This window comes from Cavia porcellus, unplaced genomic scaffold (genome assembly GCF_034190915.1).
Source record: "Cavia porcellus strain 051 isolate PalLab524CR breed Dunkin Hartley unplaced genomic scaffold, mCavPor4.1 scaffold_29, whole genome shotgun sequence".
NCBI lineage: Eukaryota > Metazoa > Chordata > Mammalia > Rodentia > Caviidae > Cavia > Cavia porcellus.
In genome coordinates this window covers 13,491,541-13,517,026 of record NW_026947512.1, presented here as the reverse complement: position 1 = coordinate 13,517,026, position 25,486 = coordinate 13,491,541, and the positions used below count along the sequence as shown (strand labels likewise).

The following is a 25,486-nucleotide window of genomic DNA, read 5'->3' as shown; positions in this document are numbered from 1 at the left end:
AGATAGGGCCCATAAGGAAGTCATTAAGATTAGAGAGGTCATATCAGTGGGGCTCTGATCTGATATAGTTAGTGTCCTTGTAGGAAGTCATGCTAGGGAGCTCACATTATTTTTGTTTTTTGCTTTTTTTGTTTTTTTAAAGTACCAGGCATCAAAGTCACGACCTCACACTTGCCAGACAGACACTTGTGCTACTCAGCTATATTGCTGGCCCTGGGAGTTCATTTTCTGTGGGCACACAAAGATGAAGTTATGTGTGTACCCAGAAAGAATGTAGTGATCTACAAGTCAGGAAGAGAGAGCCCCGCCAGAAACCACATTGGCTGGACCTTGATCTTGGATTTCTTGTCTCCAGAACTGTGAGAAATACATTTGTGTTGTTTAGCTACTCAATTTGTGATATTTAGCTATGGAAGCTTGAGCAGACTTAAGAGAGTTTTCACTAACCAAAACTGTTAATCTGACTTAAATTGGTTGAACATGAGGATTTTGAAGTAAGAGATTTGTTTTTGCACTTATGAGAAAAAATGGATTGCTTTTGATAAACTAATGTACCTTAGTTTTTGAGTTATACCTTCTCTCACCTGTACTTCTCTTTCCATTTTCCTAACAGCACGTATCTGCCTCTGAGTCTCCCATCTTAGCTTCTGCCTGCCTCAGCTGTTGGTTCAGCCTTCCCTCCCCCATGGCCATCACACAGCTCTCACTCGGGAACCAAATAGATTTGAATGATAAGGGATAATGACACTTAAAAGACCGGTCAATTCCAGTACCTCCCAAGGCAAGTATGTGAATATATCCAGGAACTTGTTAAATAAAGATTCCTGGACTTCACCCATGAAGGCCAACTCAATGGGTCTGGCACTGAGCCAGAGTATTCTGTGTTTTTCCAAGATTATCCTCCTGCTCTTGATAAGCAGTCACATATGGGAGTCACTAATCACTACATTCACAATTTCTGCAGCTGTGGATAAGGAAGACAATGTGTCTTCTTTCTCCATCAGTGCACTGAAACCGCCCTTGCCAAGGTCATGCCAAGCAGCTTGATTTACTTTCCAAATACGTCTGAAATTGGTCATCTATGCCTAATTCCTAATGCCTAGTTTACATTACTGACATTCATCTTCTGGACTATAGCAATAGACTCACAATATTTTCCGCATCTGTAACCCTCTGGTGTAGCTTCCACACAGCCAAAACATGATTAATATATGCTAGGTGGAGGGTCCCACAAAGATTAACATGTTAAAGGCTTGGTTGTTAGCTTATAGTGCTAGTGGAAGGTGGTAAAACCTTTAGGAGATGGGACCTAGTGATGATGGTTAAGCTTGATTGTGTCAACTTGATTGGCTTAGGAGCTTTGCAGGGGATTCATGGAGGTATAACTTCGGGTATTATTTTTGGTCCTCCATCCTTCTCTAGTGCTGTTCCCCTGCTTTTGCTCCCTGGCCCCTTGAACTATACAGCTTTGCTTTACCAGTCCTCTGCTGTGATGTTCCTGCCTTGTAGCCTGTCAAACGAAGACTGAATCTATATGCTAAATTAAATCTCTCCTCCTGTAAATTGTGGGTGCTGAGTATTATGTTTTAACAATGGACAATCTGACAACTACAGGAAATTGGTACTGAGGAATGGTAGCAATACCTGACTATGAAGTTTATAAGCCTTTAGAACTTGTTTGGTGGTGGACTTTGAAAAGATTTGAATGTGTGGGCTCGGGAAGCCTTAGAATACTATAAGAAGAGGCTACAGGTACAAAGGTGCAAAATTGTAAGAGTTTTCATATGAAAAAAGTCTCAGGGACTCCTACTCTAGATGGATCTGCTACTGGCAGTTTTTTTTTTGAGACAGGATCTCATTGTGTATTTCAGGCTGACCTTGAACTCACTCTGTAGCACAGGCTGGTCTTGAACTTACAGTAATCCTCCTATATCCATCTTCCGAGTGCTAGGATTATAGGTGTGCACCTCCACACTTGGCTAGCAGTTCTTGGCATTGTCTAAGTGATGCTGGTTTCACTGCCATGCAGAATGCAAGATTTGTGGGGTCAGCAAGGCTTTTACTCAAATTAAGCTTGAAAGGCCAGACAAAGGAAGCCCTGAGAGGGTAATGTGCGAAGCTGTAGGTATGAAGCTGAAGGTGCTGTGGAGATCCCAGGAAGCTGAAGGTGCCAGGAATGTGGAAGGAAAGCTGCAGACTCTTAAGTGGAGCTAGCCAGAGAGAGAGGCTGCGTAAGCTAACGTAACTAGCAAGGCCATAGAAACGGAAGCATTCGAGGTCTCGAACTCACATAGTGCAACCACAAACCCTAGATTTGAGATATGGAGCTATAGAACTTAATTTTTGCCCTTATGAATTTTGGCCCTCCTGTGTTCTGATCTATCCTTTTGCCCTATTCTTCCCTTTTGGAATAGGGATGTTTAACCTGTGCTGTTGTATTTTGGGATTGTGTAACTTGCCTTTTGTTTTTATAGAAGTTTCACAGGTAAGGGTTTTGTTTGGAGTCTCACGTGATATTTTGATTGATATTTTTGAAAAATACTGGAACTTTTGAGACTTTGAGGAAAGGATTAGCATACTTTTTGGTTATACTTAATATAGTTGTATCATATTAGGTAGAACTATAATGTTGTGTTGATTTGGGGATTAAGTATGATTTAAGGAGATGTATTTGGATGTCAGACTGAAAAGGGGTGGAATAATTACCCTTGATTGTGTCAACTTGATTGGTTTGGGAGCTATCCAGAAGATTGGCAGAGCACACTTCCCGGTCGTGTTGCAGTGGATCATTTAGACTTTGAAGCTGCTTAGTTCATGGTAGCAGGAGAACAGCAGCAGAGAGGAAGGAACTAATAGAGAAGTGTCCAGCCCCTTGCCCCTTCCTCTCTGCTCCTACTCCCCTGCTGTGCTTTGCAACTAGCATGCACTAAGCAGCTTTGGTCTGCCAGACCCTTTCACCATGAAATTCCTGCCTAGAGAAGGCCAATCATGGGATTACTCTCTTGAAACTATCTGTCAAATTAAACCTCTCCTCCTTTAAGTTATGAATGTCAAATATTATGTCCCAGCAATGGGAAAGCTGACTAATTAAATAGTGGAAGGAAGTTAGGTTGTTGGGAGTATACAGTTGCAGGGCACGGGGTATCCTGGTCCCTTCCCCTATTCGCCTCCTGTCCACCATGAGGGGAGCAAGTCTCCTCCACTACGGCTACTGCCATGATGTATTATTGCCTTACCATAGGTCCAAAAGCAAGAGCCCAGTGACCATAGAGTACATTTTTGAGATCATAAACCCAAATAAACCTTTCCTCTTTTCAGTTGATTTATCTTAACTATTTTGTTGCAGTGATGGAAATTCAATATGAAATTCAAATTATGAAACCTGAAATTCAGATTAAGTGATATCACTGACATGGTGAAAACTATTCAACTTCTAATGCTAACAACATAATACTTAAGCTTCTTGCTGTTGCATACATGGCCTTGTGTTGGCCACCATCTAAAGGTTTCCTGTTGTTTTTCTTTATTCTGGTTGTGTACTACGTTTGGACACACTGACCGCACTTTCAATACCTTTGTGTTTGTAGTCTCCTTTAGAGGAATAACATTGTGGCTCTTCATTGGACTCTTACCATCTTTAGCTTCCATTTTCTCTGCCTCCCATATGCTTGTCTCTCTTAGGTTATTTGCATTGAATACAATTGACTTTATTATTTTATTATTTATTTTTGGTACTGGGGAGCGAGTTCAGGACCTCACATTTACCAGGCAGGCACTTACACCACTGAGCTAAATCTCTGGCCCACACTCTCTTAGATTATTTGTTCTTTGTCTGAACACTCATAATTCTCTGAACATTTCTTTGTTGTTATACTTGCTACATTGTATTAAATTATCTGCTTCTAAAAGTAAATCATCGAAGTCTGAAGGCAAGAGTCTCTTATTTATCTTGAATTCTTGCACATAACAATTTCTGAATAAATACTGAATAAATTGAACAAGTGTAGTGGAGATGATGTCCACTGAACATTCACTGAGTGCCAGGCACTGTCTTCAATACCAGAAAGGTACTGCATTAAAATGTGACAACACATACTCCTTGTCATCACAGAGCTTGCTGTCTGTTGGAGACCTATAGTTATCAAATAAGCAATGCACATATGTGAATCAGCCTAGATGCCATGAGAGAAATGATCAGGATAAAGTGATACAGGCTGTTCAGAAAGGAATGTATTTATTGATTGGTCTGGAAGGCCTAGCTCATCAGGTGACAATGTAGCAGAATCAGCCATGAGAAGAACAGGAAAAAGCATTTCTTTTAGAAGGAACAGGACTCTGGAAAGGCTCTGAGGCATCCCACAGCTATGTGTTGGCAAAATGTAAGGTAAATCATTGTCACTAGAGCTCAGTGGGGAGAAGTATGTATGAGAAAGAAAAGCAGCAGAGGGGAGTTAGGTAGGCTTTGTTGGTGCCAAAAATAGGTTTAGAGTTTATCCAGTAAGGGTTTTAATTAGGGTAGTGACATAATCTGATTTACATTTTAGAAAGATCATTGTAGGGCAATGCTTGTTAAGACAGTAGTCACTACCGCATATAGTTTTCATAGCTTATGTTTCTGATGAACTAGAGTTTTAGTTTTATGTAATTTTAATAGCTTTAAACCTTGAAATATATGATGGATTTTGTTTTTGGAAAATTTAAGTCTGATTTTCTAGAGGAAGCCACATTTTCAATTATAAATTTTATAAACTTTACATGTAGATTGCATATTTCTGGTCAAATTTCAACATCCAAATTGTGATGTGTTGTCAGTATAGAATGTGTACCAGATTTCATGTTTGCTATGAAAACAGAACACAGTGTCTTATTAGTGCTTTTTATGTTGCTCACATATTGAAATAATTTCATTTTAAGAGGCGGGGTTAAATAAAATATATTGTTAAATTTAGTATTTCTTGTTTCATTTTGCTTTTTGTAAATGACTACTAGAACATTTAAAATTATTTATGTGGCTCATATTCCCATACACCAGGACTGCACTAAGTAGTGGGAGGTTAATGAACAAAGTAGCAGGAGAGAAATGGTTTAAGAGTCTTTTTCAGTTACTTAGAAAGTGGTGATGCAAATGGAGAAAAGCTATGTGCATGTCTTAAATGTATCATGACTTGCTGATTATTATGGTTGATATATTGTATCAACTTGAGAAGTTAAACTTCTAGTTTAACTGAGAGACTCAGCAAGGAAAGGGGCTCCTCACTTTGTAAATATCCTCATCCTGTGCAAGAGGAGGGCATAACGATTTTATGAATGCTACACCTGCCCTGGAGGTGGGGGTGGGGGTGAGGAGGTGGCCCGTGTACTTTGTAAAGCAGGAAAAGAGGCTTGCCTGCCTCCTCTTTGCTCTGGCTGCTGCCTTGAAGGGTTGCCCCTGTGCCATACGACCCTACCTCGGAATCAGTTGATTATGGGCTGAAACCTCCACAGACTGTAAGCTAAAAATAAACCTTTACTTCCTTAATTTTGAGTATTGGGTAATTTGTCCCAGCAATGAGAGAAAAGAAATGAAGACACTGATTGAGAAGGAAGGAATAAAAAATGACTTACATTTTAAATTTGTCACTGATGGATGATTGTTACCATTTCTGAAAGTGGAAAGAAAAATTTGGGGGTTGGACATTAGCAGTATGGATTTGGGTGTATTGTAGCTTATAAATTATGCAGATGATAGGATGTAAGAGTATTTGGCACAGAGGAGCTTAACTGAATATAGTATTTAATTGTTTTCAATATGTTATTGACATTTATAATCACAAGAGTGCACACCCCAAATTATAAAACACCATTCAAAAAATATTAAAGAAGACCAAATTAAATGGAAAGATAGCCTTTATTAATGAGTTATGCAGCAAAAATATTGGTATAACATAGTAATATACAACAAACCAATGTGTAAATTCAATGAAATCATTTTCAAAATCCCCAATGAGTTTTTTTTTTTGCAGAAATTGACAAGCTATCTATGGCCATACCACCTTTGAATGCACCCAATCTTGTCTGATCTTGGAAGCTAAGGAGAGTTGGACCTGGTTAGTACTTGAACGGGAGAAATTGACAAGTTGACCTTAAAATTCTTAGGGAATTGCCAGAGATATAAGATAGTCAAAACAATATTGGGAAACAAAACAAAAAGTTGAAGGGTTCACACTTTCCATTTCTAAAGTTACTACAAAATAGTGTAGGACTGGCATAGGGATAGACACAGATGGATGAAATAGATGTAAGAGTCCGGAAATAAGCTGTACATTTAGAATTGGTTTATGTTTGACAAGGATACCATGTCAATTCAGTGTGTGTGTGTGTGTGTGTGTGTGTGTATTTGTGGCTTTTTCAACAAATAATGCTGGCACAGCTGGATGTTTGTAAGAGAGTGAGTTTGGATCTCTGCTTTATACTTTAGGTAAAAGTTAACTCAAAGTGAATCAAAGTCCTAAATATGAGGTAAAATTATAAAATTGTTTGAAGAAAACACAGATATAAATATTAATGATTTTAGCTAGGATGATATTGATGATCTTAGCTATGATATCAAAAGTACAAGTAACAAAAGAAAAAAATTGTGTTATTCTTCATTAATGTTAAAAACTTTAGTGCTTTGAAAGACAGGATCATGACTATGAACAACCAGAGAATGGGAGAAAAGTTTTGCAAAACATGTATGTGATGAGGGACTAGTATTTCGAGTATATTAAGGATTCATAACAATAAAGACTCAGTTTAGAAACAGGTAAAGAATTTGAATACCCATTTTTCCAAAGAAGTACAAATAGCTAATACACACATGACATTGTGCAGCGTTAGAGAAATGCAAATCAAAACTACATGAGATACCACTTCACACTACTATACACGCTACTATACGATAGTGGCTACAACAAAAAAATGGACAATATCAAGTGTTAATAAGGATATGTGGTAATTTGAATTCTCATAGATGGCTGGTAGAAGTGTACAGTTTTGCAGCTACTTTGGAAAACAATTTGGCACTTTCTCAAAAAGGGAAACATAATTACCAGTATGCTTAGCAGTTTGATTCCTAGATATATACTCAAGAGAGATGAAAATATAAGTCTGTATACAGAGTAACCTGTGCAGAAATATCCCAAGAGGCATTTGTTCTTAACACGCAAAAAGTGAGAAGAAATTAAAAACCTGTCAATTGATAAACGAATGAACGAAATATTGTACAGCTGTGCAATGGAGTATTATTCAGTTGTAAAAAGGAATGAAGTACTAATATGTGCTACAATATAAATGAACCTTGAAAACATAATTTTAGGTGAAAGAAGTCACTTGCAAAAGGCCATATATTATATGGTTATATTTATATGAAATGTCTGCGATAGGCAAATCCATAGAGAAATTCATTGCCGAGTAGAGTAGTTGTCAGGGGCTGGAGAGAAGAGCTATAGTTTGCTTTTGGAGCAATGAAAATGTTCTGCAATTAGGTGACAGCAATGATTCTCCAATGTCACGAACATAGTTAAATGCACAGAATTATAGACTTCCAAACGGTAAATTTTATGGTACTTAAATGATGTTTCAATTGGAAAATAATACTGGGTTAAATCACTTGGACAGAGATTATTTAAAAAAAAAGGAAAGAGAAAAGTAGGGAAAATACCGTACAATGAAAGCAATGGAAAAGATGCCAGATACATAGAAGGTAAGTGAAGATACGATTTGCAATAGTAAGAACAGAGCAGCTTTATTGGGATGGTAGGAGATGAAGCAGGTTGAAGAGGTGGTGAGCGAGTTAACACACACAGCATGCAGACAACTTTTTTGAAAGAAGTTGGAAGCGAGTGTAGGCAAAGGCTGTGTCCTTTTTGGGATAATGTTAGAGAATTTTTGCTTGCTTGTGGGAAAGATCCAGGAGGAGAGGCATGGGTGGTACAGGAAGCAAAGACTGGAGAACGAGGCCGCAGCACTTGGCGAGGCGCGGTGGGGTGGGAGATCCAGGTGTCCTGTGGGTGGAAGATCTCTCCCCGGGGCAGGAGGAGGCTGGCTGCCGCAGCTGTCCACCTGAAAGGCGCGGGAGCTGGCACAGAGGACTCGCTTGGGGACAGAAAGGAGGTCCCCGTTCCGTTAGGAGATGACAGCAGCAGTTGGTCGGGCGAGAAGGAGAGGGAGGGATAGGAAGAATAAAGAGGAAAGGCATGCAAAGAATACCTGAGGGCCTGAGAATGTGAACTCGGTAGAGAAAAAGTATTAAAAATGTACACAAAATTGCCCCCTTTGATAACTCAACAATAGTACAATGGACTTCTTAAAATTCAGTTTTTATCAAAGTAGTGTCTTGCTACAATCTCCACCACCACGATTCTAGCATGACACGCTGTTGCCTTCATTATCTGCCGCCTGTCTCTGTTCATTTTCTGCTGAGGCTTTTCGCATTCACCGCAGTGTTCATTGCTGCCGAACTACTAAAGTTGCGAGAAGACACCAAGTCGTCACGGTGCAACGCAGGTTCCTTCTACCTGCAAGGCTCTCTGTGTTTCCTTGGATTGGGTAACTTTACTTATTTTTCAGGAAATAGCTATTAACTCTTCCTGAAAGCCTTCTGTAAGCCCACAGGTAGAGGTGTTCATTAAATGCATGTTGAAAGACTCAGATACTTAGAGCCTCATTGAACTGATGAGCTGCTTCTGCACAGAAAAATCATTCAGAAAGGCGGTGCTGGGTGTGCAAAAAGCCAAGGGTTTTAAATTTATGTGGCTTTTTGAGTTTGTTTCCTTTGAGTTTATTTCATATATACATGAAGTAAACTCAGAGTTGCAAAGTGTATATATATATATTTCCTTTGCAGAGTTAAAAAAGTGGATATCTAGTACACACAGTTCTCAATACATGATAGGTTAAAAATAGCACTTAAGCAAAGTTTTGTGTTTGGTAAAGCATGTCGAGGAGACTGCCCCCACTGCAGGGGCTGTGAAGATGCCTGCCCTATTTCAAATGCATTTTCATATGCATTTTCTTGGTATAACATTTAAGGCAAATTATGCAAACCTGTAACTGCAGGCTGTTTTTCTAAAAGGTAATCTTTCTTTAGACTGACTCTTAGATTTCCTGGTTTGGACCTGTGGGTGTATTTGGACCCATTTGGTACAGAAGGAAAAATCCATATACTTGGATGTATGCTGCACATTTTCCATTTAGGTCTCCAGCTGCCTGAGTATTAAGGATCTGTGCCAGTGAGGATGAGACCTGGTCACTGGTTAAAAGGAGCTAACAGAGCTTAGGATAAGGCTTGCCAGGCTGGAAGACAAACTCCCAGTTGTCTATAGAACAGACTGGACTTGTGAGGGCCTGGTGGGATAAGTGGAGGCCCCCGAGCTTAGAAAAGGGCTTTGCTATTAGGCTGGAACCAAGAGGAGCACAAAGAGATCATAGTTTATATACATTCAGCCTCTGCTGGGGAACGGGATACGGCATTTACCGTTGAGTTGTCATTGTGCGGTTTGCGTTATTCAGCAGCTTCTCGCCTTAACAGTTGCATATAAATTGAATATTTGTAAACAGTGTTTCCTATTGCTTTGCATTATTATTTTAGAGATGCCTTAACGTTCAGTTTTGCTTGCCAAAAGTTTCTAATTATCACTTATATTTTCTTAGTTATATTAACTTGGAGTTCCTATTTGGAGTGAGAGTCTTCCTGTGAGGCTGACTTCTCTTGTGATGAAATTAATCATTATTTAATTTGCCTGTTAAAGCACAAACTTAATTTTGAATAATAATTTTGAATTATAATTTTGAATAATAATTATTCAAAATTTAGCAGGCTTACTTATTTGAAGAGAAGTATTTCTATAATTCATATGGATTTAGCTAGCCTCCTTAGAAGGAATTTAATTTTAATTTGAAATTTATTATGTCCTGCTTTTCTGCGAAAGATTTATGGTGTATTTCCTACAAATCACATTCATTTATTTTTTTTCAGCAATGACTTATTAAACACTAGTGTGAAATAGGGATGAAGAGGTAGGACCATGCAAAAGAAGTAACTAAAATAAGATCAAGAAAATGAGATAAGAAAATTTCCTATCATACAAATAATGGGATTGAACACATGTAAGCACCCTGGTAGTGGGGGGTAAAGGGAAATAAGATCACTTAGGTTTGTTACCAGAAAGGAACGAGAAACTTTCATGTTCGTATACTTTCCTTTACAGGAGACTCAAAAAAGAGTTCCTCATATTTTGTAACAAAAAGTGTAATAGCTTCCTTCCACTGTGATCTCGCCCAATTATTAGGACTCAGATAGGTGACTTTGAGATCTTGATCACAGGTCTGTTTCCCACATTTTTAGATGTGTGTTGAGAGTGCAACTTAATGCCCAAGCTAATAAAGTCATCATTTCCCACAAGTAGACGATTTCCTATTTTCCACGTCTATTGCTGGGCATTGCCAGTCTCCTGCTCAACCAACCTGAAGCAGCCATTCTTGTTTCCTCTCCCCTCCCCCGTATTACTAAGCCCTGTGAGTTCCACTTGACTGGTGCCTTTGCTCTCTGCTGGTGCCTTCCCACTTACGTTGGTCTTGGCCCAATTCACAGTTGACTTTCTTTTTGCCTGATTTATCAAATAGCTTATTTAATAGCTTCAGTCCTTCCAGCGTCAACGCCTGTCTAAGTCATCCTAAATCCTCTTGTGAGAGTTTTCTTAGAGCACAACTCTAATCAGTTCCTTTCCCTGAATCCTAAAATCCTAACTTCTTGGTGTGACATTTAAAGCTTTCCATGAGCTGGTGGCCAATTACTTTTTATTATAGTCTCCCATGCATCACAGGTGCCATTCCATGAAGCATTGTTTGTACTTTCTCTTTTTTATGCCATTACTTATTTTGTTTCCTTTTATCTAGAATGCTTCTGTTTATCCTATCCCTTCCCTTTTAATTCAACCCATCACCTTTACCGAGTGTTTGCTATGTGAATGGTGCTAGTTTTTGGGGACCCAAGGGTGAGAGTTATTGCCTTTTCAAAGATCGCAAAAATGTATTTTGTTGTAAGTTGAAGTTTATATATTGCTTTCTCTTCTGATTTCCCAGCTTAAATTAATCTTAGTTCCATTTGTGACATTTAAAAAACTCCAAATATACTTTTCAAGTAAGACTTCTGGATATACTAACTACTGATTACTGTGTTATATGCCTCATTATGCTGTAAGCTTGTATGCATCCCATTAGAGCATCTTTATGTCCTCGTGCATGCCACATTTATAACACTTGTGGTAAATGTTGTTGTATACCTGGTCAGTTGACTGAAATGACTCAGAGATCATGAGAAGTAGATGGCAATGTCAAAACACACCCACTTGTTCTTTTAGGGTTTTGTGAGAGTGCTTTTAGGTCTTCTTTTAAGAGCTCAGGTTCACATAATGTTGTAATAAAGGCCGAATGTTTCCAGCTTTTGTGTGACATGGATAACTGCATATGGAGCACAGCCTTTGAAGTCAGCAGGAGCCTCACATGGCTGTGGAGAAGGCCAGGGAGTGGTTGGGAGTCCAACTTCAGGGGCAGGCCTCCCCACAGGGTGAGGGCAGGCTCTGAACAGATTTGGAGCACAGTTGTATCAGTGTGAGAGTTACTTGATTTTGGAAACTTGATATAACTCTGGCTAGTCCATTTTGGAAATGCTACTGGTTAAACTGCTAGGGAACCTCCACTCTTGTCCCTACCGTGATTGTTCTACTAGAAACGTGTATCGTGATAGGATTGTTTATTCTTAAAATCTCAGCTATTTTGAATCTGAGAGGTCATAGCCTTTGTTCATCCAGTCCCTGATTTTTCTACTGGTAGATGGTGCAGTCACATGCCATGGGGAAAAGCAGGGGACATCCTGCTCCTTTCCTAGCTTTCTCTATACCTATTAATTCTATAACAAAATTGGATACACTCAAATATGTTTCATGTACTTATGATCATCACTTAGATTTTGTACATCTTTAAGACCTACTTTATTCGGACCCAGTTTCTTTTTGGAATAATAATTAATTATCTACTTTGGAAATGATTAACAAACAGGCCTTGTATATGTGCTTGCATGTCAAGGGCATTCATGTCATCTAGTATTGCTACTGTGTATTTTATTTCTGTGATACCTTTGGTTATACATTGCATATTTGTGTTCATACATTTGTATTTATCACAACCTGTTATCTATCAAAAATTCCACAATTTTTAGATGCAGCATTATTTTATCTACAGCTAAAAATGAAAATCACTGTCAGACTAATACAATACTTAGAATTGTTTGTATTTATTGTAAAAATTCTCAGACCTTAGAAATAGATTTTTATCATGTGCCATTCTTTTGCATAACAAACTATAAGATAGAAATAAAAGAAATTAGTAAATTCTCAATTATTTTTACATAGAGTCCAACTCTTTAGAATTACCCTTCAGTTAATTCACAGTTGACATTTGTGTTTTTCCACTATACTTCCCCAAGCTAGAAAGAATATTGGTGGTGAATTGCTTCTTTTTTTTTTTTTTTTTTTTATCTTTTTTCCTTTTTATTGGTACCAGGGATCGAACTTACGAGTGCCTGCTTGCAAGGTAGGCGCTTATGCCACTGAACTAAAACCCCAGCCCCTGGTGAATTGCTTCTTAAAAAGTGCTGAGAGAGGGGATTTCCTCGGGACAACCACTTTTGGAATTTTTTGTCATAACCTGGGTCCTACCTTCCAAGGTATGAGTGTAGCGCTGTGTTCTGAGTGTGGCTGCTGGCATGTCAGGCATGCATCTTCTCTGTAACCTGCTCAGGCCAACAGGCAGTGCTGGGCGGCTCAGAAAGCACCTGGGATCAAGCCAAGAGATTTTTCCTGTTTTTAGCCTCAATACAGTAATGTGCACATTGCGTGAAGGAGTGGAAATTTTTGAGTGAGAAATAGCTTCATGCCAGATCTATTTGAAGTGCTCAAATCCACCTATTTAATGGCATCTTCACAGCCATGCATAACTGAGTTACAGATGTCACAACGTAGGCAATTCTTCAGAGAGAGAGAAAGGAGTCTTTCTTTCCTAAGGTGGTAGTATTTGGCAACTTGGGTATGCTTTATTAAGAAAGGAGTAACTACTCTGTATTGAAAAATTTAATTATGGATTTTTTTATATCGATAGAGCAGTTGCATGTGGGAAAGAAAAAAAAGATGCTTTCTGGTACCCTTCCTATAATTTCTTAAAGTACAATTGCGGGGCTAATGATTTTTGCATTTGCTTTTATGAAGATGTGCAGGTGAACATCATATGTTTGATCTTTTGGGGAAAACTTTTGCTTCCCTCTTGGAGTTGAGGTATGTGAAAACACTTGGCACACAGCCCAAGAAGTGATATTTCCTTTGCCCTTCCCATCTGGCACAACCCTCCTGCTGCCAAAGGGACTGTCATCTGGCTGCTCACAGCTTGGCCACAGAGGAGCTTAGCAGAGTTGAAATGAGCCAAGATTTTCTGGGTGTGATTTTTGCTCCATCTTGAGTTTGTCTGTTCAGAGGCATCTTTTCATAAGTGAGGCTGATAGTTTTATTGGTCAGTTACAGTTAACTGTCAAGTTGTGCTGGGTTTACCCTAGAATTTCTCTGCTCTAGTTTACTAACCGTATGTTTTTCTGTTCTTGTATCCACAGAGGAACTTAAACTCTTGACCTGAAATTTCTCTGGCTGTTCACTTTCTCTTCCTGCATGTTCTTAATTACAAATAGATTAATGTCATAACTGAAAATCATTAATTCTCATCGAGATAGGATGCAGTTATTGCTGCTTAAATACTTACTTCCCATAACATTGTTTGAGGGTTAAAAGTAACATAAGACAATAAACATTTCACGGTACTTCAAGCAGAAGTTAACTTTTTAGCGATTATTTTCATTCTAATTTAACTTTCTTCTAATTAAAGATGGAGACTGATAACTTTCACGTGGACTCAAGTTAATTTTTTAAATATGTACAGTTCTAATGTTTCCTGTAATTCTGATTGTAATGGCTTATATTTGAAATTTAGTTTTACTCACTAATCAATTGAATTGTGAATCCATATTTGGGCACCATTGGTAGGAATTCCTAAAGTGTAGATACAGTGCTTAAGAGGACATAAATGCCCGCTGAACACCTGATCATTAAAGAGCTAGACTTAGCCAGGCATGATGGCTTGAATCAGGACCCTATTAAATACTATTGCATCTGCTATTACGTTGTCCATTCTGAAACTGTGAAGTACCAATATTTGTTTGACATGCATTTATATTCTTTGCCGATTTAAAATAGAATTGGTTACCCATATTATTTTGATAAACTCTCACAATATCCTCATTAAGAAAGCATTACTGACCATAAATTTTAGATGAGATCAATTACAACAACTGAAATATTTCTACCTATTATTTTTTTCTGAAGTCTCTCATGCAACTATTTGATGCACTGGAAAATGTTGGCCCTAGTTCCCCAAAATAGGATGTGAAGAGTTGATGTTCATTCAAAGAACATTTTACTGAACACTTATTACGTGCCCAACCTATTGCAAAATACATCGCATATCAAAAAGAAGTAGAGGCTGTTTCCTGCCCTCAAAATTATGCCTTTCTGTAATAGATAAAGTATGAAATGATGAGGAAACTTTGAAAGATACAAGAAAGAAAGAAAGAAAGAAAGAAAGAAAGAAAGAAAGAAAGAGATTAATTGCATGCAAACAGCACCAAAACTACTTGTATCCATCATAGGCTATTGAAAGGGAAGTCCATGTGGGAAGGTGACACCTAGGAAGGATTTATTCAGGAACATCACATGAGATGGGCTCTGGGTGCTGTTGGGACTTAGGAAGATAGAAAGGTGGAGAAAAAATGTCATGCATAAGCAATTGAGGACTAAAAAGTCTAGTGTTTTCAGGGATCAGTTTGTCAAATAGTTGATCTCACATGTTCAAAGCCAGAAGTTTGCAGTAGACACTGTCAAATATTTTGGGGCAGAAAAGGAGACTAAGAAGGAATCAGAAAACGTGCAGAAGTGGGAAACAGGGTGCACAGTTTGATATGTGCTACACACAGCTCCACACTCAATGCCTAGAGCCACAAGGATAGATGGATACAGATGTGTTATTTTGATAACTCAAACTCCACAAGGGGACTTTCTGCTGCAGACAGGATTTTCCAAAATGCTGAAAAATTCTTCATAAAGATCCAAAAAAATTTTGCAAGGCATGGTGGTGCACAGCTGTAATCCCAGCAGAGTAGGATGGTGAGGAAGGAGAATCCCAAGTTTGAACCCACCTGGGTGGTTTAGCAACTTAGTGAGACCCAGAGTGGAGGAATGTAGCTCAGTGTGAAGGCCCTGTGTTTAATCCCCACTACCAAAGCCAAAACGTTCTAAACAATACACAGTATTCTCTCAATTTGGCCAGTTATTGCATTCCCTGGAATTCAATATATTGCCTACATCCTTGGTACTTATATATAAAATAGAATTAGGCTACATGTCAGATAATTTTCCCTATAGTATTGTGCAGCAAAGGATTGGAAGATCATGCAGGATGTTCAGCGCATAATACTTAACGTTCCTGGTCCCACGATCACTGTAAACTGTTCCCACGAATTTTTAAGTTGCCTCCTACCTGTCATAACTGCTGTCCTATTGCAGTATCAGTAACTATATCAGGTGCATATTCTCACTTCTTTTTTGATTAAAACTTTTGGTTGTTTTGCTTTTATGTGCCAAGTAGAGCATTTAAAAAGTACAAAGTATGTGTCTTAAGTCTTTTCTCCAGGAAGACAGATTCGGAGGGTTTAAGAGTTATTAAAGTCTTTATTTCATTCAGTATAGCCAATGATTGTTAAGCCTCTACTAACTGTTAGGGTGCAAGGGATGCAGGCCGTGGCCTCTGGGTCATGTGGCTGGCTGATAGCTTATCAGGAAAGGTATACAAGAGGAGTGTAGGGAGACTTTGAGAGGTGGCGAGCATTGGGGGAAGGTCAGGAAAAAGGCAGACATCATCACATTTAAGTTGGATCTGTTTTGTTTTTTTGTACCAGGGATTGAACTCACAACTTCCTACATGCCAGGCAGGCACTTCTGCCACTGAGCTAAATCCTCAGCCCCTTTAAGTTGAATCTTAAAGAATAATTTTAACAGGATTTTGGGAGTATGCTATTTTATAACTGTCTTAGTTACTTTTTACTCGTCGCTGAGACAAAGTTGGGAAAGGAAAGGTTTATTTCTTACAGTTTTTGGAGGTTTCAATCCACACTCAGTTGGCTCCAAGACAGGCAGGCATGGCTGGGCTGCCTTTCATGGCGGCTGCAGACAGCAAACTCGAACCAGCAAAGAGCAAGACACAGCTTCTTCCTGCCATTGCATCACATCCTGGCTCCACCCCTAAGTGGGTGTAGCACTAACACCATCAATCCAAGCACTAGACAATGAACGAATAACAAATGCACAATTGAAACTCATGAGGCCTGGGGGACACAGACATAAACCATGACAATAACAGAAAGCCAAACTTGAAATGACTTTCAAATTATATAAACCATAAAGACTTTGTGATGAATTCCTAAGGTCTAGTATTTCTTGAGATGTTAACGTTTCTTGGCTATCTGATACTTGGGATATTGAGTATGAAACTTATACTTTTTTCCAGTTAAGTTTTAAATTGCTTATCTTTAAGCATTTATGTCTGGCTTTCCAATTGGCTTTTGAGGATAGAATTACTCTTTGTCCTTTGCTAGATCTGTTGCGGTGCTTAGATACTCCCAATATTGTAGGAATGAATTCTCAGTTTCAAATTGTTTCTGTTTTCTTCTTTTTCTATTAGCATTTCCTAGGAACAGTGAAGTCAGGACATTGGTAATGAGTATACCCAGGGGATGGGTGGCTTCTTGTAGACTCTTGCCATACTGGCCAGCCCCCAGTGTGCTCTGTCTGTGTGCATAGAATCATGCTGTTTTTCTTCTAGTCTGTTATTGTAGGTGAGAAAAGGGTTGAAAGTTAGTATCTGCTTTGGAAGTTACAGAAATTTCCACCCAGAAGGCCTGTCTATCTGAATATCTGTTTCTCTTTAGGTCCAATTTCAACAAAAGGTTCCTTTTCTTTTTGGAGTCAGATAAAGAGCAAGATTTAGTTGCACTTTTTAATAGTTTAGATCAAGTTTGTCAATATGGATAAAAGCATGGTTTTGAACTATGCAGCATTTAAAAATTATTCACTTGTTACTAAGATAGGAAGAGTAACATAATCATAGCAAGGAGAATAGGCATCATCCCATTGTTACTCTTAGGTCTGACACGTGTGCTTGGTGTAATTTGGGAAGACACTTACCAGCTTTGTTGACGTATCTTTTAGTGTTGTAGTTATTGGATGAGGGTTCAAGTATTTGGAGGGTATAATGGCATCAGTCCTTCAAGAACTCAAGCTGGATATACAAGATGAAAAAGATCTTGATCGAGCTTCACTTGCTGTGAAGCTACTGAATCACTGTAAGGAATACATTTCTCATCTGTAAAGCAGTCTGTATTTCCCAGATAGTTATGGGTTTCTTTAATGCATCTGAAGGACACAGCGTGTCCCTGCTCTATAGTAGATGCTCTATCTCCATAAACATTAGCTAGCAAGTATTACTGTTTAGTTTATTTAAAACTCTAAATTCAACGGACTTTTATTGAATATTTGCTACGTCAATCACTATTCTAAGAGCTAGAGAGCAAAGCCCATAATGCAAAGATTCCAGCCCCTGAGGAACTCATGTTATAACTGGGAATAACATAATATGCAAGTCAGTTGTGTGGTCCGTTGCAGGATGATTAGAATTGTGGACCAAAGGTACCTGGTGCACAAGGAAACAGGAATGTCCAGGGAGGAGGAGGTGAGACTTTGGCAAGGACCTCACAGAAATGACGGTATTAGCTGTGTCTCACCTTGGTCAAGCGTTATCCTTGCAGAGTTGTGAGATAAATCACTTGGTTTGGGAGAAGCTGGTCTCAGGCTAAGGATATTTAGCATTTGGGTTGAGAAGCAGACATCTCTCAAAGGAAGTATTTAGCTTTCTTGTTCTAAAGAACAGCTGTTAATCTCCAAAAACTGTGAAGATGCCTGATGTTTTTAGCTATTGGGCTTAACACATGTGAAAAATTATATACTTTTTATTGCTTTTCTCCAGAAAGTAAGAAAAGAATTTTCTTTTATTTTTCTTCTCTATGACAGTAAAATAAGCATTTCTAATGATGTTATCAAATCTTAGACATTATTTTCTTTACATCTTAGGGATTTCACTTTAACCTAAAGTAGGTACATTTACATCATTGTATGACATTATTACTATGAGTAGTTTCAAAATATGGAAATTTTTTTTCTGAGTATTATTGACCATAGAAAAAGGATGTGAGGCCTCATATCCCAGTTAAAGTATCTAAAAAGTATGTTATTAAAGTGTCTATTTAAAGTAATGGTAGATAATTATTTTTCTTGGACGCAGATTTGCATAATAGGAACATAGTTTTTAAAACTTTAGATCAGAGATGATAGATGATAGGGATGATATATTTTATAATTGAATGTGATATCAATATGCAAAAATACAAATACATTTACTTCTCAGATATCTAGGTTTTCAGATATTAAGACTGGATATTATATGTATGCATCTATGTATGTATACATGTGTACAGGTACATATTTTAGTAATTAAGTTAACTTAATGGTCTCTTAATTATTTGAAAAAAATTGAGGAAGGCAGTAGTCCCTGCATTTGAGTTCCTGAAGTTCAATTATATTGTGGTATTTGTGCAAGTCAACATAATTCAGTGTTTTAAATATCTATGATAGTTTTTATGTTGAAATGTTGCAGCAAGAAGGTCCACAGTGGGCATGTTGATGAAACTGGATTGTTAAAAATACATTGGGACTATGTAACTTTTACTGTTGAAGTATGATATGCAGATAATGTGTTACTTGGCAAATACACTTACATGATTAAGGAGCCCTGATGACTTGCTATTCTTGCTCTTATTCAACCACTTCTAAAATACATTATTGCTTTTGCTGATCAGTGTCTACTAAAACTACTTAAAAAGCAAGTATGATTTCATTGGAAAATGTAGGCAGTTGTACCTTTTCTTCTGGGTAGAAGGACTATCTATATCTGTTTCAAACACAAGTTGGAATATATGGTGTGAGACTGAAATTTAGGTTACTATTAGTCTGTGAAGGACCAAATGCAATACTGTATTTGCCTGCAGAACAGTATGCAGTAGGCCTTCAAAGCATTGATCTGAGCCTGAATACTAGAATTCAAAGCATGACTTGCTAATTCAAAGCATGACAAAGCAAACTTACTAGTTTGACAACTTTGGACAAGTAATTTAGCCTTCTAGGTATTAAATAGTTTCCTCATCAGTGAAAGGACAGGGATAAAAATACCTACCTTATAGGATTGTTTTGAGAATTAATTGAATTATTTGTAAATCACTTAGAGCAGTGGTTATTAAATAGATATAAAATATAGCAATTCTAAGAAAGAATCTTTTCAAAATTTATAGTTAATTTCTTGTAGATAGTCAACTATTATTTTTTTTTGAAGTCCTGTAAGGTCTCCAGTGTAGGTTTTATTGGTCTTGTTCTGTACTGTTTTGATCAATTCTATTATACCTGACGATATAGGCAACTTTTTAAAAAAATAGCAAGAGGCACAATGGTAACCATTTTAGATCACCTGATTTTCTATTTTTACATCTTGTACTATGCCCATCCTTTTGTTCTAACCGACTCTGTTTTGTTTAGCCATGTTAGGTTTTATTCTCTCCAAAAAATGATAAGAATTGTGAGAGTAAAAAAACCCCAAAAAGTATAATTGTTATTAAAAAGAGAGGAAAGGAAGATGGTCTAAGGGATACAACTGCATGTATGTTTGAGTGTGTAGGATGGAAATCCATATTACTGAACTTTTGTTGGATCATTGATCGACATTGTGTGCAATCTCATTGTATGAAAGTTCCCTTTACATGCTTTAATTTTATAATTTGGACAACTATTTCAAAGATGACAATATGTAAGCTATTAACTAGTGATATCTTACTGTATTTTTTTCCTTGAAATTCTGTATTATTTGTACTCTTTACTGCTTTGTTTTTTTTAAATTTTATTTCTTTTTTTTTTCTCTTTAAATAATAATAAAAAAAGAAAAAAATTTCTTTTTGATAAAATGATGGAATAGTTAGGATTTGTTTGAGAACAGTCTGGTAGAAGAGAGGAGTCTGGGAGTCAGTGAGTGAGAGAAGAGACAAATCAAGATTGCCTATGAACTGGTAATCGGAGTTACACATAGGTGCATGGGCGCTTATTACACTGTTTGCTTTGCTTTTATGTAAGTTTGAAATTTTCCCAATAAAAACTCAAAAGCACAACAAAACACACAGTTTAAACTTTGAAATTTTATTTTCTTCTCTTTTTCCTCCTACTGTCAAGATCAGCATATTATTTCTCTCTTTTTTTGTACAGTTCCATGCCTCCTTCTACAAAGCCCTCTTTGATAACCCCAGCCACATTCTCTCTCTTCTGAACCTCTGAACCCATCTTGGGCTTTTGTAGTTGTTTTCATGTGTGGCCTTTTCTTCTTTTAGGCCTAAATTCCATGTATACTGGGTTTATCTTTATAATTCCAATAAAAAACATCAGGTACATAGCAAGTCCTCATTAAATCTTTTTTGATCAAATGGGATTTATTGAATATTTGGAAAAAGAAAGACAAACCTCTCTTCATGCTGTAATTATTATTATGGTACAATGTTTTGGGATGAAGCACTGTTACTCAGATTTTTGCTTTTTGGTACTGAAAATTGAACTCAGGACCATGCACTTGCCATGCAGACCCTTGTGCTGCTGAGCTATGTCCCTGGCCCTGTTATTTTTTGTTGTGGTTGCACTAAATAGAAATACTTGTGGCTTTATATTGAAATGATTTTTGCTGTTTGCTGCATTTCATATTATCTTTACAGGGATTTCATTTAAAAGTTAATACTGTTCCAGGTTATTAGCTAAGTTATAGAAATAGGAATCCTCACAGATTGAGAATTTGAACGTGTATAATACTTGTTTATGTTATGGTTATTGAAAGTAAGAATTTTTTTACTTGTGGTGCCACATTATTTTTTACACTTACAGACGTTCATCATGCAAAGAAGAGGCTAGTATGAAATAGGAAAGAGTTAATGCTGCAAACTTAAATCACAGCTCTTCACTTTGCTTTAGGATAAAGCCCTAAAACCACAAAAATGAATGAAAGTAAGTAAAACTGCAGCAGCTCCTCTCTTATATGGAGAAGCTCTTCTTAAGTGTATTATTAAAGCATCGTATGTAAAACACAGTTTGGCAAGCAAAACAATATTTTAAACTGAAGGATTGTATGCCTATGAAACATTTTCAGATAGAAAGATTTTTAAAGCAAACCTGTCTTAGTTACTTTTTACTCGTTGCTGAGACAAAATATCTGAAGCCCAAGTTGGGGAAAGGAAAGGTTTATTTCTTACAGTTTTTGGAGGTTTTTGTCCACACTCAGTTGGCTCCCAGGTAGGCAGGCATGGCCGGGCCGCACTTCATGGCGGCCACCAACAGCAATCTCAAACCAGCAAAGAGAAAGACACACCTTCTTTCTGCCATCACATCACATCCTGGCTCCACCCCTACGTGGGTGTAGCACTAACACTATCAATCTAAGCACTATACAATGAACAAATAACAAATGCACAGTTTAAACTCATGAGGCCTGGGGGACACAAACAAACCATGACAAAACCGTTAAAGCAAAAAATTCTAATTAACTTCTCATTTAACTGTATTGTTTATCCGTTGAACAGGCCCAAAGCGAGAACTCCATTTGCTTTAGTCTTCCTCCACAGCAGTTATTTTTTGTGAACGATTGCCAGGAGTGAAACTGGGCTACCTTAAGTTTTGCTTCCACCCCCTTTTCATTTCCATCTTCTATGGAGGTGCTGATTGGCTAAAAAATGATACTAGAAGCAAAAATGTATCAAAAGACAAAGGTAATCTATAAATGAAATAACTGAGTTCCTAAAATATTAAGAATAGGGCTATAGTGTCTGAAAGCATTATTGCTATGACTTTCTCACTTGTAATGGTGAGCACAATGAAGTGTCTGCCTTTGATTTCCTCTACTCCCAGCTTCACTGCCAGCCCAGTGGCACATTCTTATCAACCTGATTGCTTGACTTTTTGCTGCTGAACCGAAGAGTTCAAATTCACTAAATGTGAATTGCCTCATTCATACCCACAAGGTTCGAATCACGATTGGGTTTTAGGTGGGCTGTCTGCTTACGGGCAGGCTGTAAGGGACAGTGGGTGTTCCTCGCTGAGCTCTGTTGTTTCATTTGCTCATTCAGATTCCTCGTGATCCTCAGAACAATGATTCTTGGAGCAACCACTCTGACACATCTTGGTAATTTTGGCCATTGTGACACCTCTTGCTAATTTTTGCTAACATGGAAATAAAAATTTTATTTAAAACACAGAATTCTTTTAATAGATTTATTAAGACCAAGGAGTGGACAGTAAAGATAAGATTTCCAACAGTTTCCCAAATTGAGAATCACTAACGGTCTATAGATACTCAAATGAAATTCTTTTTAACATAGATTGAAAAAAAAAGATAAGATCTCTTCTCCCTCTAAACTCCAGTTCCATAAGGATAGGAGCTTGGTTTTCTGTTTTGTTGTATTTCTCCATGACAATGAATAAAGTCCTGTGTACAAATTGACGATTCAAGAAATATTAATGAAATAGTCCTTTAAGTTTTTTGGAAGTTTTTGGCGAAGAATCTTTTGGGAAATTGATCTTGTATGTCATGAATAGGATGATGACATACATAGGTGAATAATATGGGTATATATTCATGAAAAAAATCCTTGTAGCTAGAGCTGACTTTTCCAAAATAACCAGAGACATTTCTGGTGGAGGATCTGCTACACTACTCCTGTGTCACCGAGGAACTGGAGAGCAGGCTTGTGTAAAGAGACGGAGCTGAAAACAAACACTAATCAGCTACATTGCTTTTCTACTTAGGCATGAATCCAAGGTTCTCTGTTCAGCATCAAAGGGAGAGCAAGTGGCCATGATATTGTTTTCTTTTGTGTCATGTTTTTACGTTTCTGAAAAGGCATGCCATTAGTATTCCTAGGGAAGGGGGCTGGGGGTTTAGCTCAGCGACATGAGCATCTGCCTTGCAAGCAGGCGGTTGTGAGTTCGATCCCTGGTACCACTAAAAAAGTTAAAAAAAAAAAAGTATTCCTAGGGAATAAGAAAATGGGATTGGCCCTCAGAGATACTTGGATTCTGTTGAGACCTTTGTGAAGCAATTCCACTACATCAATAAACACATTTTTTACCTTTATGGCTAAGTTTTCTTTTTCTATTTCTTAAATAAAAATATAAATACATGGAAAAACAGAAATGATGCTGAGGAAATTACCCATGTGCTCAGTTCCTCTCTTGGGGAAGTTGTTACATTATTCTAGTCTTTGTAAAAATTTTCTGAAGTTCCAACAAGGAGTGCCTACTTTCTCTGACAGTGTATATGTAATTGTAAAATAAAGTAAATGGATTTTTATGTTACTGTATTTAATTTTATGGACCAGCCTCCCCACTTTAATCTGCTATTTCTCATTCAAAACTAGTATACTTTGGTTTATCTACTAGTCTCAACCATTTACACTTTTCTGCCCATATTCAGTCCAGCTAACATATTTAAGGTCTGCCTTCGAAAGCCATTATTTTAGTTGTTTAAGGGACTGGCAGTAGAATATTCTTCTTTTGCTGTAGCTTTCAAATGTCAAATCATCATGAATTTGAATGAAAAATAATGTATTGAGTAGCTCTGTTTTTTAACATAAGGTTCTTTCCGTTACTTAGAGAAAAGAACTGAGGGTTATGTAATGTACTTTATTTAGTTCTGTACAGAAATCTATACCATTTTGATCCTTTGAATATTTGAAAGCACAAAAGTGATCTGATAGTTGAATGTTTCTAAGTCATTGTCTTAATGTTATATCACTCATTTGTCATTTGTAGATCATTTGTAGAAAATGGAGCCTGTTCTAGCTAACTAGAAAAAGAATAATGAAAATATAAGCATTTACTGTATGGAATTAGGTGTTTATTAATCCAATCATTGGAAAGGTTGGAGGGTTAGACTCTAGGCTTAACCTCTAAAAATACTCCCAAAACAACAGCACAGAGCTCAGTGCCAGAGGAACTACTACCTTATTACCTTTAGGGAAGACAGGACTCAGGATGTCTGTATGCCAGTTGCTTGTTTCTAGATCATACTGCCTGAGCCACAACCATGAATCACAAAGCAACTGTTGTCTTGAAATTTCTACTGTAGCTGTGACTCAGGGTTCAGACTACTAGGGATGGCATTAGCTTTAATGTGGTCTGCTGTCTAATAGATGTGCATCACCAAAATGATGCCTTGAGTACTGCTTTTCTCAAGTCAAGTCTTGTAGAAGCTCTTTGGATGGTGAAAACTAAATTGCATTTAAGACTGCTAGTTACAGGGGAGTCTGAGAAATGAAGTTTTGAGCATTGAGCTAACCAGTTTGGCTTGGTGTTATTTCCTGTGACGCCTAGAAAGTAAACTTAGAACTTGGCTAAGTGAAATAAGTGATTTTCAGATGTAGAATTTACATAATGTTTAGATCTCCAAGTGAACTTTTAAAATAGTTTTGTCATTGTTGTTTATGTTATCTAAGTCTCCAGATGTGACAGTAAGTACATAGTCAGATGAACAAGCAGAAATAGTTCTGTATATATGTGCATTTATAGTTTGAATCTCATATGCTTTCTCTTTAAAATGTGGCTATCATTTGAAATTAAACTTTTGTCACTGGTGATTATGCTGCATTTAATTGAAATTTTTTTGTTACAGTGAGGATTAAACAGGGTGAACAGTGCATAAGTAGTATTATTTGTGTAAATAACATAGAATTTAAAGATTCTATAACTGTGAGCTAGTGCACTCTGCAATGTTCTAGGAAGTGAATTTTCTTTTTCATGGTGCACTATCAAAGCAAATAACTTACTCCAATGTCAGAAAGGCAGAATAACCCAGGAGGAAGTAAAACATGTGCAATGCATGTGCCTTATTTTTGTTAAATGTCCTGATTTTTGAGGCCATCTGTTGAATATTTTATTTATACATTGAAAAATTGGTTCATTCCATGGCTGCAATTTTAATGTCTGCAGTGGGAGGCCAACCCAGATGTTCTTTGCTAAAGGTGTGTCCCTCCTCCCTGGGTCTCTGTTTGATTGACTGTGCTTAAATATTCTGGCAGCACTTAACACCATCATTCTTATTTGTTAGAATAAGACATTCTTCATTATTCTTACTTATTAGAATGAAAGTTCTATATAGGGCCTTTGCCGTATTCACTGTCTCCAGA

At 37.5% G+C, this 25,486-nt stretch overlaps 1 protein-coding gene and 1 pseudogene across 6 annotated transcripts in view; both read left to right on the top strand.

Moving 5' to 3' along the window:
* The window catches only part of Dnm3 (dynamin 3), a 548,406-nt gene that overhangs the window by 13,228 nt on the left and 509,692 nt on the right, over positions 1–25,486 (top strand). The window lies entirely within an intron of this gene.
* The window catches only part of LOC111758279 (polyadenylate-binding protein 1-like), a 53,868-nt pseudogene continuing 36,769 nt past the window's right edge, over positions 8,388–25,486 (top strand).